Below are 7,261 nucleotides of genomic sequence, written 5' to 3' on the forward strand. Positions count from 1 at the left end.
TGGAAATGAAGACCGGCTCAGAGAATCACTGGCGTGCTTTCTCTCCCCCATCGTTTCGCCAACAAAGAAGTCATCCTTGACTTGACTATTGACCATTCCATCCCTACCGAGCCGCCTCTTCGAAGTATTTACCTCTGCCTTTCCTTTTTGAGAACATACCCTTCAAATCAAAAAGAAAAAAAGAAAGAAAAGTTCCTCGTCTGTGATTTAATCAGCCCTAAGGGAGTTTACTCGACCCATTCCCCAGTCTCCCGCACTGCTCAAGTGTGCGACTCCGTATGAGGACCTCCTTCCCTTTTGCTCTGCCCACTCTCCGTTCACACGGTTATCAAAGCGGAGGAAGGGCGGGCAGCAGGTACCACGAGCCCTCTGTCCCACACATCTATCAAGAAGCAAGTGTAGTTCACCGGTTCCACCGAATGCTCCTATCTCTCGGCAAAGATCGCGTGAGTGTGCAGTTATGCTTCGGATGCTTCACCATGGAATAGATCGATTCAGTTCCCCTTCTTTTCCGGTGCACTCGCTTTGTATCTCCGACACACAAGGAAGGACGCGGTGGGAAGAAAGCTGCCCTAGCCTCTGTCCGGTCGATCATTCCGCTGGCATCTTGCATTCACGCCTCCGTTTGACTGCCGCTCGGGAATGTAGTTGTAGATACGTGAGTCTTAGTGGGTCGTTGGCTCCACCTCTTATCTCCTTCTACGACATGCTGTAGTCGTCGCCATATTCAATATGTCACTTAGTCATATCTGCCTCGCAGCGGGTCAGCACCTCCGAAAGAAAGGGAGGGAGGACTTCATTCAGTGACTCCGCGATCGCCCTCTAAACGATCAAAATAAGGTAAAGCTTGAAGATAAGTTTTGTACTCGATTAATTTCTCAGTCCCTCTAGTCGGGTGGGCGCCGGCCGGCCGGATCCCCCTGAAAACCGTACGTGCGGGTCTCCCCGCATGCGGCTCACGCCATTTGAGGTGGCCCAGCCCAGCATTCATTCGCAAATCCTGTAGTGAAATTGAGACTGCTCGACCTCGGAAGCTAATTCGCGTGTAGGCAGCGCTGTCTTAATACCGTTGACTGTATCTATTCATTGATACATTGGCTCGCCCCCCCCCCCTCTTTTTTCAAGAATGAATGAGCCGCTCGGACCTTCCATTTCCGTCAAATGACCCGGCTTCCCCTGGCTCTTCCACCGTCCGGGCTCCCTTTCCTCCCTATGCTCCCCCGGCGCAGGCCCACCACGCTTCGCGCCTGCGGCGTTTTCGCCAGACGGTCTTTGCCAGTAGTGCCATCCTCCCCGCAGGCTGTCTGTATGGGTGGGTTGTCCCTTGCTGCTATGTTCTGTTAGGCGCTATGAATTACAGGAAATTCAGTGGTTGACTTGGACAGCAGGCGGGTTACACGTTCCACTCTGCCGAGATGTGAGGTGCAGGTGGTGATGATCACCCCGGGGTATGCGCTAGCGCCCTTGACGGGCACTCCAGGACCCGCCTACGCTCGTGAAAACCCAGGTCGGTCCTCCGACCAGATGTGTGGATAACGAGGCCACCTTCACAACCTTCTCCCTTCTATCTTTATCCAAAGTCAGGTAGGGCGGTTCGCTTGAGTTGCTCAACCGTCCCTTTGCCCGGTGCTCATGACGCGCTACAGAACCTCCACCGTGCTAGCGGCATAGGAGCCTACTCAGCGTCAGCGGCTTTGTGCCGCACTGGAGTGATCCAATATGTGGTTCCGCACGTTCCACCACTTCTCCGTTCATTTCCAATACTGATCGTCAAACACTATGAGCAACAGGATGTTGAGGTCCGGAATTCGAAGTGAAATTCTTGATTTGCCCGTTCCTAGTCGTCATGGGAAAGAAATAAGAAAGAAATAAGAAAGAGATTATTCCCCTAGAGCTTGTCCAGTACCACCAGTACTCAAAATGCATCTCCGCGCGTCTACCTGGCGCTTTTATTAGCCGCCTTGCATGCAAGCGAAGCGCTATTGGCGGCAATTAATAGCTCACTGAGCGATGATTGATGCAGTCAGTCAGTGCCCTCGATTATTCTATTCCTGATAGAAGGATCATGGCGCCCCGGAAGCATTCCATCCAGCAGCAGCATCTCCTTCAACCACGCGAGGACAAAACTGATGTTAGCTACATTCGAGCGTTCACCGCACAGAGGCGATCTCGAACACTACCTATGATAATAAATCCAAAGGAAAGGTCGACAAAATGATTCAATTTGACTTTATCGGTATTCTGGATTGAGTAAAAAAGGGATATATGAAGTTCAAGGCCTTGCCAAAACCATCATGGCCCTATTATGTATAGGTCGTACTAAGCCAATAGCGAATAACAAACTCTTTCCTGCTCCCTCGACATCCTGCCAAGCCTCAGCTGCCAGCCCATTGTATCTAAGCACACTGCGGCAAATTGATACAAGTAGCTAAAGATCTCGCATCCGACATCTCCGGCCGAACGGTTAGGCAACACTAGGGCGCCTGGGTCAAAATTCCGCTTACCAAACAAGATGTCGAGAGGCGAACTCTGTAATTCCCCTCCTGCAAAAGTGATAGCTGCTGTAGCATCCGTGTGGAAGAGGGTAAGCTTTCGGCAACACCTTTTGCAGATTGGAAAGGATGAATACTTGTGTTGGGTCCTGCAGACCAGGATAGCCTCAGATCAAAACCTAATAAATGTACCTGGGGTTGATCATATTTTTTGGGCAATAAGTATTCAGGAATTTGAGCGCTTATGTAGCTAAATACTCTGCCACCTGAATACTTGATTCATTAAGGTCGTCACCCTATACCCGGAAGTCTCTATCGTTTTCTTTGTCTGTTAAGCTTCACAGGGTTGGGACTCCCTAAATCAAACTGCAATCGTTGTTTATCAACCACTCACGACGACACCGAGATCTTCGACTTAGCTCCCACAGGTCATCCACCCGGGCCGGAAGATAACGAAAGGGAGACAAAGTCCTAACTAAATCAACACACAATAACCTCAACCTTCTACCCATTCCATACATCATATCAGTCGAGGAGATTCGTTCTTATCTATAGATAAGGCAAGAGAGAACTTATGACCTCGCGGATGGAGAGGGATTCGAACCCCCGGTATTCCTATCAATACTTCGGTTTTCAAGACCGACTCTTTCAACCGCTCAGACATCCATCCCTGCGCTCGCCCGCCCTATCTATCTGCGTGCTGGCAGGTAGGGGCAACTCTATGTGATTCTCTACGCTTGCTTGCGCCCCACCCCGTAAGCTGACTCTATTGCCTAGCGGTTAGCGACACTTTTCCGGTAGTACGAATCGCTACGCTTCGCTTCTTTCTATATGATAATATGCACCGTCGGATCACTAAGGCCGACTTTCGTCTCTGCTCGACGGGTGAGTCTTGCAGTCAAGCTCCCTTCTGCCTTTGCACTTGAGGACCAATGTCCGTCTGGCCCAACGAAACCTTTGCACGCCTCCGTTACCTTTTGGGAGGCCTACGCCCCATAGAAACTGTCTACCTGAGACTGTCCCTTGGCCCGCGGGTCTGACACAAGGTTAGAATCCGAGCTCTTCCAGAGTGGTATCTCACTGATGGCTTGGCCCCCCCGAAAGGGGGCCTTCTTCGCCTTCCACCTAAGCTGTGCAGGAAAGGCCCAAAGCCAATCCCAGGGAACAGTAAAGCTTCATAGGGTCTTTCTGTCCAGGTGCAGGTAGTCCGCATCTTCACAGACATGTCTATTTCACCGAGCCTCTCTCCGAGACAGTGCCCAGATCGTTACGCCTTTCGTGCGGGTCGGAACTTACCCGACAAGGAAAATCAAAGAAGAAGAAAGCCCTGGTATTCTCTACTTGAATTCAGGAAGATTCATATACCGAAATCAAGAACCATGGAAAGCAGATACCTGATTCTATATATATATATAAAAGGGATATAAGTGCTGGATCTGAACTATTGAAATTAGTGAATTGGCGGAAAAGCAGGAATGAAGGTTGGGACAGAAAGGGGAGAGGAGAGCCCGGACGAGGAAAACAAGCACCCCTTTTAGGATTCTAGGAAACAAGCAATACTTTCCCATCTTGAACTGAACTGAACAGAGCACAGAGACTAGAATCAGAACTGGAATTCCCTTCTCTGAATTCAAAAGCCCACCCGGACTTGGTTTGAGAAGTAGCTTGTTCAATTTGTCCTCAGCAGAAGCGAAACCTGTTGCCAAGAGATCGAAATTCCAATCAGAAAATAAGTACTTTGAATCAAGAAATGACATTGCGTAGAAGTGAAGTGAACTAGAGAATTCCAGTCAGAAAAGCAATCGGATACTGAAATCTCTTCTCTGAAAGCTAAAGCTTTACAGATTATAGGAAAGCAAGCACCACGAAGGGCACTACCCAAACTATAGGTTATCTTGTGTCTGGGCAAGCAAGGTCAAGTAGTGGCATCCTATTACCCTAAATGGAAAGCAAAGTAGGTTATTCAGCCATCCCTCGCGAACAATCAAAAGTCCCAGTTTCCTTAACTAATCTCGCCAATTTATCACTTGACCGACCCAGAGACTAATCTATCGTTGGCCTAGGCAAAGAGTGAGAAAAGGCAGCAAAAGGAGTAGCTTGCAGTGAGGAATGAAAGCTGGTGTTTTACCACCATTCAGCAAGAGAAACCCACTGGAACCTTTTCATAGGACCACAGAAAACATGCTGCTTCCTGTATAGAGATGACTGCTTCTTTAATGAAGTTGATCGTCTATCTCAAGTGGTGGTGATCGACTCCACGAATAGCCTGAACCTGAGAAATGTAGATCTGCAAACGGGAACTTCCTGTTGTCTCAAATCAGGTCTGCTATTTCTATTCATAACTCTCTGGCTGGAATCGACCAAAATAGCCCTTGACGGCAATAAGAGGATCCTAACCACTACACGGTTTGAAATATCAATCGAATGATACCTCAATTGAACCTGCTGAGTCAGTTATTGGAAAGATATCACTATCAGCCTCACAGCAATCTTTAGGAAAATGCAGACACAGTAGTTTTTTCGAAACTTGTTCAGACACCGCAAGCAACTACCAGTAGATCTACTAAAGAAATGACCTTCGTTGCCGAAGTGATAGACAAACAATTCTATAGCGGACTTGGACTAGCGACACATTTCTCCATATATGAAATTCAATTCACCCGACATCAAAGAGAAGCTCAAGCTCGGGATCAAAGATCAGCTACAGATGGGGCTGGCATTCATCATAGTCGGCAGCTTACTTTTGACTGAAACATTTACTTTGCACTACATCCGTAAGAATCTGATGGAAAATGACTGCAACGCAATCAATTTCTCCCTTCCTCGTGCGCGCGTATCGTATATAGTTCAATGAGAAACAATGCTTTCTGATATTCACGAATTGGATTCGAACCAATGTCCCCCGACTCCTCTACCGAATAAGGATCGTGATTCACATTTCCTCGTTCTCTTTCTAGCTGCCCATATGGGTGGCTGCTATCATCCCCTTTTGATAGCTTCTTATCCGCATCCGCGAGCATAAGCGGCATATCCTGAACACTCATAGCGATTACCTCAACCCTTGTCTTTCCTTTGGCTCCGCTCGGTGGGGGGAACCCAATGTACCAATTCTTTCACTCGACCCTGCTCCTTCTTCTTTCTCATTTGCCTCTTTCCCTCTCTCCTGCTCCCCCCCGACTATCACTCTATGGAAAAGCTAAAGCTTTCCTGGCGCTTGGTGAATAATCTTTCTATAGGGACAAATAAAAGCCCAGTTTTGACCTTGCTGCATATAACATCTAGCATTTCATGTGTCTGAATGTAACAGCCAATAATCTGGTTTGCAAACCTATCTTTGCCCTCCTCGACTGCGGGAGCCCTCCATCGTTGCAGTACAATAGACGTTAATTTCAAGCATAGCTTACTGGACATACGGTCAAGAACTTCTTGCAGCCTTCGAAAGAAGACTTTAGACATGACGCCAACACCTACGATAGGAATGCCGAATAGTATATCGTCTGCGTAGCGAGCGAAATAGACGTACTTGGTAGAATCCCCATTCTCCTCTTGGCCATAGCGTCGAATTGCAAGTCGAGTTGATGCAGGAATGATTGAATCAAAACAGGCGAGATCGGTGATCCTTGTGGAAGGCCGACTTCACTATTTGAGTAGTCATTCCCTTTCTTAGAAAGTATCGGTGTCTTGGGAAAGCAATTGATGAGGTCAATGAGAGGAGCGTTATCTGTACCTAAGAGCTTAGACAAATGTTCAAGTAGTAACCGATGGTCTATGCTATCGAAACACTTGACCACGTCCACCTGAACCATATAATCCATAGACGGCCATTGAGTTAATGCACGGAAGAAGGGCCGAGAACCTTGCGGAAGCCCTGCGCAGATGGGGACATTCGTGGATCTAATGAGTCATTGAGTAGCTCTGCCAACGCGGTTACTATAAGTCGATCGGCTGCCGCCGGTTGAGTGATAGGCCAACCTAAATGCTCCCGGCCTTTTCTTTGGTCTAAAGGACCTAAACTACTCACTTGCCAAACTGCCTATTCATATGCCCTTTCCTAAACCACTTTGCTAGTTCTATACACCTGCCAGGATGCTTCTATTGCTTGTTACGTATTTGATACTGCTCACTATAATGGAATAGCTTTGTACTCAGTACATGATTGCTTTATAGCACCTGTAGCTTATGCAAACAAATTCCCTCAGAGTGGCAGCTTTTCAATGTCTAGCTAATCCACTGCATCTTATAAATTGTATAGTTATTCAGAACCTCTTCCTTCGAGCTCCTATGGAAGACCTTGGCCGCACGCGCCTTAGGCGATTTCTATTTTCTTTAGTTTAGAATTAGTCTTTAATTTAGGCCGCAGGTTTCTACAAATTAGGTTAGGCCAAGATATTTGAACTTGTGCAAACCAACCAGTTCTCCCATTTTTTCCCTGTGGATCGACACCCGAAGTACTACACGATAGGCCATGCTTTGCCTTTTGCAGATGCTAGTACAGTCCTATTTCAATCAAAAAGTAGAGTCCTATTTTCAAGTACAGACCACCGCTTTCTTTTTCTTTGGACTGAAGACCCGCCTGAGTTGATAGTGCTGACTTCCCACCCGAGACTGACTTGCTTACCTCTGCACCAACAGCTTAAATAGTAGAATTTATAACACTCCATTCTTCTATAGATAGCCTAGATTCGGAACTAGAATATGTGCCCGACTTACCTATTTCCAAGACAGTTACTCAACTTCCATCGCCGCTTGACACTCTCGTAGTAGATCAT

General features: G+C 47.4%; 1 non-coding gene and 1 pseudogene across 1 annotated transcript; one reads left to right on the forward strand and one right to left on the reverse strand.

The window, feature by feature from the left end:
* The first annotated feature begins 275 nt into the window (after positions 1-275).
* On the forward strand, positions 276-1,085 carry LOC123096773 (uncharacterized; annotated as a pseudogene).
* A 1,990-nt stretch (positions 1,086-3,075) lies between these two features.
* TRNAS-UGA (transfer RNA serine (anticodon UGA)) lies at positions 3,076-3,162 on the reverse strand. Its single transcript has one exon. It is a non-coding gene; the product is annotated as a tRNA-Ser (tRNA).
* Positions 3,163-7,261: the final 4,099 nt, after the last annotated feature.

Source organism: Triticum aestivum, chromosome 4D, assembly GCF_018294505.1.
Source record: "Triticum aestivum cultivar Chinese Spring chromosome 4D, IWGSC CS RefSeq v2.1, whole genome shotgun sequence".
NCBI lineage: Eukaryota > Viridiplantae > Streptophyta > Magnoliopsida > Poales > Poaceae > Triticum > Triticum aestivum.